The following is a 6,541-nucleotide window of genomic DNA, read 5'->3' as shown; positions in this document are numbered from 1 at the left end:
ATGATACAACTCCCCTGGAGCGTTCATAATAGAATAGTTCACTGTAAAATCATCAGCTTATATGGATCTCCATTTCGAAGTCTTATAATGTACTTTGGGGTTATAAAGGGTTATACAAATACATTGATATGAATGCATTACATATAGGCAGTTCGTTTTGTTGAATTTTCAGGCTGGAGCGGTACCTGCCTCCTCACCCCTATGAGAATCATGGAGTGGGCGAAAGATGGAAACAAACCTACACCAGCCACAGTGAATACCTAACCTGTGATTAAACTACAGAGCGCCGGTAGCTAAAGAGAATACGAGTGGAGGAGCGAGGGAGAACAGACTCGTACAGCATCCGGCTTCACACTACCCCACCTCGGGGGGAGACCTGACGCTCCTCGTTAGGAGAAGTAAAAGTTAGCCCAGATTAGGTCTAGATAGATTTGTTCATTTTTGATGTCATTCCTATACTGTATTCTACCAGTGTGACAATCCATCCAGACATTGACAGATTCTATCTTATTGGTAATTATATTTACATTTGAGTCATTTAGCAGACACTCTAATCTAGAGCGATTTACAAGAGCTTTAGTACAGGATAATGCAGTTAGTCACAAGGCATTTACAAATAATTTACATCAATAGTTTACTCATTACGACCTTCAATATTATGTTTTTTTTTTATGTAGCCTACTACTGTTTAAACATCATTTTCATTTTATGTATTTCTTATTTTCTGTGTCCCAGTGGATAGATAAGACCGAATATGAATGAGGAGGCACCTATGCCTTGGGAAGCAGGGAGTACAGAGAAGACCCCAGAGGGTAGGGAAGGCCTGAAGCAAGCCCAGCAGGCCATGTCTGAGTGGACTTCAGGCCTTCAGTCATAATTGAGAACATTATATTGTCTCTCATTCAAATATTGTCAGGCACATTGCTTCTCTCAACGAAACCCAAAATATTTCTTCTGACTCCCTATCGGCTGTGATGGCATAACGTGGCTGTCATGGGAACAGGACCAGCCCTGGGCTGTGAACGTGACTCAGAATGGCGAGGTGACATCCAAATGCCATGCCATGGTATTCCCAATGTCCTCAGGAAAACTGTCTCTCTCTCTCATAGAATAAAAACATCAGCTTCCCAAAGAACCTGTCTGTGGGCTAAACTAATATAGCACAAGAGCCAAGCCATTTGAGTCAGCCAGCTAACATTAGCCTCCTATCTAGAATATGTAGCGTATTATATGTTTAGGATATTCGTAACATTGTACATTTTGCAAATTCTTAACTTGTAATAGACATTGTAATTTGTAACATATCATATGCAATGGATGATGGATATACACAAATGAATACATACTATACAAAACATAACATATCATACTAAAGGTTGTATCCCAGATTTACGTACTGAATAATATGAACCGTTCTGAGACCAGGTTGCTTCCCTGGCACGCACACGCACACGCACACACACACACACACAAAAAACATAAATAAGCATTGCAGAAAGCTTGTTCTGATAACTTAGTGCCTTGAGACACATTATTTAAAACTCCATCACCCACAAAACGCAATGCAGATGGAAAAGGTTATTTTTAATAGTAACTGGAGTGACTTTTAATAGTAACTGGAGTGACATTTGCTGCACCAAGAAGCCAGACAAAGTATTACTGCTTTACATGGGTGAGTCAGAGCCAATGCTGAGTAATGCCTCCGAATCAAACAACAACAGAGAAGAAAGGAGGGAATCCAAACACATGGGAGGGAGGAGATTCTTCTCTGTAATGTTGTGAGGTTAGAGAGGATCCGCTGGAAGACCTGGTCTGGGTACTTGTGGGGTGACACGACTGTGTCTTGTGATGGAATCAAGGAGCTTTAAGAAGTAAGTTTGGTGGAAAAGCCAGATCCACCAGTGCTACTTCCTGTTGTTGAGGAGCGGTCAACAGTTCCTGAAGCATGTAGTGTGTCTCCGATTAAGTTGTAGGGAGGTGAAGGGTAATACGGTTAGTTTTCCCCGTTGGTAATGCTTGTGTGATGGACACTGGGACTCAGGGGAAGGTGGTAATGGGTCTCAGTAGGTTCTCTGGATGTCAAAGTGAGGAGGATGTGACTAGCTGTTCTTTTCCATTGAGTGTTTAGGCCTGGAGCAAAGAGCAAAGAGGTGTTTGGGAACATGCATCGTGTTCCTAGTGAGTTTGTGGTCAACATTCACTTGTCACTGGTGGTGGGTGTTCTACATTTCTCCTTGTTGCTTATATATCAGATGGAGCTTGGTGCTTGTGACCATGGGCCTAGGCAATGGAGTTGGTCTCTCAGTTTAGAACCAGAGGGGTCACAGGTTCCTTGGTTTGTTCAAGTCAGAGACTTTTGGCAAGAAGAATTACCTGACTGCAGAGCAATCCATTTGAAGGTTTTGGTTTTTGTCTGGCTTCTGTTTTTTCTAGGCAGGTCTCATAGCTGCAGCTCTAGTGTTTATACTGTACATAGTGGTCTTTTCAGTTAAGGAAGTTTAATATAAAAATATATATATACACATGTTATACACAAGAAAAAAATATATACAAGTTTGAAAATAGATATTGGGGACAATGTGATAATTTTATTTGATTTTCTTGTTGGGGGAGGTGATATGATATGGGGGAAGTTTAGTGTTAGCATACAGTTAGGCAACACAATATCCAGGATACACATCCACATGCCAATTAAGGTGATCCTCAGTTAGAGTGTACTGTAAGCTGGCAGAGCTGTGAGGCTTCTGATTTTTGTTTTGTTTTTTTGTTTTTTTCATACGGGCAGGTGTTTTGATATTTTTCCTTTTTATATATATTTATGTTTAATTAATTTTGACTTGTACAAGCCAGCACTCTGCTATTTTCCAAACCTGTCCAATTTCAAGCAGCACTACTGGCGATGTTTAAGCTGGTCTTAGCGGTAACCCAATTGGTTATAGAATCTGTCACATGTAATGACGCTGGAGAGACGAAGCAGGTACGGGGAGTAAAACATTTAATTATAATGGACAGAAACGAGGCAGGAACAGCATCAGAAACACATTCGAAAGACAAAAACAATACAATGAAGCAGCAGGGAACAGAGCTAGGGAACTGACAAATATAGGGGAGGAAATTAACAGGAGATAAGTGAGTCCAGGTGAGTCCAATAACGCTGATGTGCGTGACGAGGGAAGGCAGGTGTGCATGATGGATGGCAGGAGCGTGTGATGCAGGCTAATGTGGGGCGGCAGGGTAGCCTAGTGGTTAGAGTGTTGGGCTAGCAACCAGGAAGGTTGCAAGTTCAAATCCCCGAGCTGACAAGGTACAAATCTGTCGTTCTGCCCCTGAACAGGAAGTAAACCCACGGTTCCTAGGCCGTCATTGAAAATAAGAATTTGTTCTTAACTGACTTGCCTAGTTAAATAACGGTCAAATTAAAAAATACAAAAACTGACGATCCAGCTGATGCCCGACGTGGGATGGATGCCATTTGAGCGAACCGGGGCAAGGAAACCTCTTGAGCCAGCTAGAGCGTGGAAGCCCGACGAGCTGGCTAGGCATCCCCGGTTCCATCAGTGGCGACCTAGAACCACTGTAACCATTCCAACAGGAACACCAGTATTACCCGATGCTTCGTTTGCAGGCTGCTTCATTCTGTCACGCGGAATGATGCTGGAGAGTCGAAGCAGGTACGGGGAGTGAAACATTTAATAATAACGGACAGAGAGGAGACAGGAACAGCGTCAGAAACAAATTTGAAAGACAATGAAGCAGCAGGGAACAGAGCTATGGAACTGACAAATATAGGGGAGGAAATTAACATGAGATAAGTGAGTCCAGGGGAGTCCAATAACGCTGATGTGCGTGACGAGGGAAGGCAGGTGTGCATGATGGATGGCAGGAGCGTGTGATGCAGGGTAATGTGGGGTGGCAGGGTAGCCTAGTGGTTAGAGTGTTGGGCTAGCAACCGGAAAAAAATACAAAAACTGACGATCCAGCTGATGCCCGACGATGGATGTCCATGCAAGTTTGCACTCATTATGCCTACTGTATGTGCGATGCCCATTGAATGAAAGGTGTCAGTGACAGTAGGATGTGAATTTAAGAACATCAAGTTATTACAATAGACTGCTTATCGTTTTTCCTTTATCATTTTGGGGGAAAAAATGCATCTTCCACTTTCTTTTGTTGGACTTAACTGTCAAGTCACAGGAATTCTGATCAATGTCATTGGTATTAAATCTGCATGTAGCCTAATTTATTTTCCTATTTGTTTGTTTACCATTCACATGGCAAAGTTAATAACAGGCCATATCAGGCGATGATAGGCTAATCTTATTATAACATCCTATGGCTTGAACATTCCTATGGCTTGAAAATACAAACCTAGATTGGCTACATGTTTGAGATAACTAGGCCTATCGTAGGGTTAGTGTAAGCTATTTAATAAACTGTGTACAAAGGATAGGACAAACGACCATGCTTCCTGCCCAAGAGCCCCTAAGCCTACTGTACGTGTGCACACATAGCCTTATGCTTATGGAACAAGAGATGTGATTTATGATATTATGCTTCTGACCTGATTCCATTTAGAAATAGTGTTGTTGGTTCAAAAAAAAAACAGATTGATTATTTTTTGTTTCATTTGATTGAAAAACCTAACCCATTAAAAAGATTCATCGTCAATGGGTTTGGAGAGAACATACATGGCTCGAATCCAATGCAATTTCATCTGCTGTTTCTGGAGAAGTGAAAATATCATCTGTAAAATGGTTCCATGATGTGCATAAAACATTATATTTGTGACTGTGAGCAATATAACAATGAGTGGACATTCCCCCTTTGTCTTTATATTGGATCTTTATCCAGCTCCTGTAAAAGGTTTGACGTGGGTAAAACCCTTCAGAGTCTAAGTTGCCTTGTCTGTATTATTATGGTGCCTGTATTCAAACATAGCTTTTTGAAAACAAGTTCATGTTTCATTTTATTTTATTTTTAATTAGAATAATACACTGTATTTTTAGGCCTTATCAATAGCGTGGTGTGGATTTAATCTTGCTTATTGAGTATGTTTGGCATGTCCATGTCCAGACTGCAATTTACAGTCGGCCTAGCCCCTATATCAGTGTGAATGTTGTAGCCTATGTTCAACAATGTATTTACATATTGAAGCAAAGCAATTAGAACAATGTGGACTGCAAACATGTGCAAAATATTTAGCAAATTTGGGGGAGGCTATTTAACTAACTAGTAAATTAAAATGCAATAGGATAAAATACCATAAACACACCATTTGAAGCAACCACATATTTAGCCTTGGAGCATGTTCTAATTGGCTATTGAGGGGCCAAGCCACAACAAACACACAATTTGTTTATTCATTTAAACCCAGCCCTTTCCTGCCTCCACCACCAGCTACTGCGCCCATTATTCTAGTTGTAAAAATAGCAAATATATTTCTGACACACCCAAGAACCTATAAAGCTACTGCTAGTGCTAATATTTACCATTGCATTAGGTTTGTTAAAATAGAGCACCTAGACTTAGCAAGTTCAGCAATATTAGCAGGCAAGTTATTCGGTTTCATAACTATATGCATCATGCAAATGTAATAGCATATAAATGAACTTCTTAGTTTTGTTTTTGCAGATACAAGTTTATTCTAAATGTGTTCTGTATGTTGGCTGGACTCATTGTCAACATTGTCAGCATGGGAAGGGATTATAATTTTATTGTGAGAACGGGTGTTAATTAAGAGTACGTATTTTTGATTGTGTGGTGTTCTCATGTGACCGATAAGTTTGGGAACGCATGTCATTTGTGTGACTGAAGACTGTGTTGTTAGCCCACTGAGCTAACATGAGTCTTCAGGTCTCAGGTATACATCCCAACTACCTCGGAGCACAGAGACTCTCTTTGGACATAAAACAGTTTTCACTGTTAGCAGGGAGACTGTTTCCCTAGTAGGAAGCCCACTGTAGGCAGCTCTCCTTGCACTATTGGCTCAAATATAAGGTTCATGCCTAAGGTTCATGAAATTGATAACTTGCTAACATCAGACAATATTAATTTACTGGCTACCTCTGAAACTCACTTAGATAATTCATTTGATGAGACAATGGTAGCACATCTACCGAAGAGACAGGAATACCAATAAGGGAGGTGTGGCTGTATATTTTCAGTCAAACTTTTGTAAAGCTTAAAGAGGATCTCATGTCAAATGCTTTTTAAGTAATATGGTTACAAGTTCACCTGCCTCACCTAAAACCTATTATTGTAGGAATACACCACCAAGGGCTAACAGTCAGTATCTGGATTACATTTGTGAAATGCTTGATAGTGTGTGTGATATCAACAGAGAGGAATATTTTCTGGGAGAACAAAATATTGACTGGTTTCATCAAGCTGTCCACTCAAGAAGAAGCTTCAAACTGTAACCAGTGCCTGCAATCTGGCTCAGTTTATTAGTCGACCTACAGGGGTATTTACAAACAGTATGAGCACTAAATCATAAAAAAGTCATACAACAGGTTTTGTAGAGATTGCTATGTTGAAGATG

The sequence above is a fragment of the Oncorhynchus gorbuscha genome, linkage group LG06 (genome assembly GCF_021184085.1).
Source record: "Oncorhynchus gorbuscha isolate QuinsamMale2020 ecotype Even-year linkage group LG06, OgorEven_v1.0, whole genome shotgun sequence".
Classification (NCBI taxonomy): Eukaryota; Metazoa; Chordata; class Actinopteri; order Salmoniformes; family Salmonidae; genus Oncorhynchus; species Oncorhynchus gorbuscha.
Note: the sequence above shows the minus strand (reverse complement) of the source record.